Raw genomic sequence first — 1,085 nt, 5'->3', positions numbered from 1 at the left:
TAGTATTTATTTGATTCTGAAGCTTTCGAGGGTTTAACTTATATACATCGCCAGTATTATAAAGAATAATACTTACATTATTTATCTGATACTATTGATGTATAGAAGTTAAATTCATTTGTAACTATGGTGTAGTATTTTGTTTTTCAATGAGAGTGATTTTTCCTTTATTAATTAATCTTCAAGAATGTTATCAGCTGTAACATGAGTCTTCGATTCCGTTTGTTAGTTTTCTTCTTTATTAGTGCTATTCCGTTGTTAATTTCTCAATTTAGACTAAAGTGGAGTCTTGAATTTCGGGGAGTCTTATTACATACTTATTGAGTTGATTGATTATCTGAACTTTTACTTGAGGTTCGATTTTCCGACCTTAATTATAATCCTTCCCTCATTTCTGTTGGGAAAGGCTAGTACAAAATAAATGTGCACGACAGGGCAAAAGCGAAAAAAAACCCAAGTCAAAACTTTCCCTTCTATTTGAACCAAGAGAAGACAAAATAATGCAAGAAAAACACTGTTTGGGGCAGCAGACAAATCAACCAAGCTAGCAAAATAAATCAACACACGAGACACCAAATTTAACGTGGAAAACCTCTTCGGTGTGAAGAGTAAAAATCACAAGGCCAAAGCTCCACTAAAATCAACAAGAGTTACAAAAGTGTTCTCCAAAATGGCCACCAACAAAGTGTCAAACAATGAGCAACACAACTACAAGAATGCACCAAAAACTAGAGAAATAAAAGAAGCAAAAACACCAAATACTCAGCTACTGTTCACGAGCAAAAATCTGGAGCTACAGGACTCCAAGTCACCCTCTCTCAGTTCCCAATCAAAGATTATGTTGAAAGGAATAAGCTGTCCAAAAACTAGCTCAATCGTATAAGAAACTAAGCGGGAATCGCAATTTGAAATTGGTTGCTAGAGCTTGTGCGAAAATCTGCACTCTCTCACTTTTCTCTCTATATGGCTGCTCTCACTCTCTAGTGATTCTTCAAAATAAGACCTAAAAAGAAAGTCTTACATATGTACCATACTATTGGGCTTATGGGCAAAAATGAGTTAGTCAAATTTGTGCTAAATTTATC

The sequence above is a fragment of the Solanum verrucosum genome, unplaced genomic scaffold, assembly GCF_900185275.1.
Source record: "Solanum verrucosum unplaced genomic scaffold, falcon-dt-bn FXZP01000108.1, whole genome shotgun sequence".
NCBI classification, from domain to species: Eukaryota; Viridiplantae; Streptophyta; class Magnoliopsida; order Solanales; family Solanaceae; genus Solanum; species Solanum verrucosum.
The sequence above is the reverse complement of the archived record's forward strand: the minus strand, read 5'-3'. Positions refer to the sequence as shown.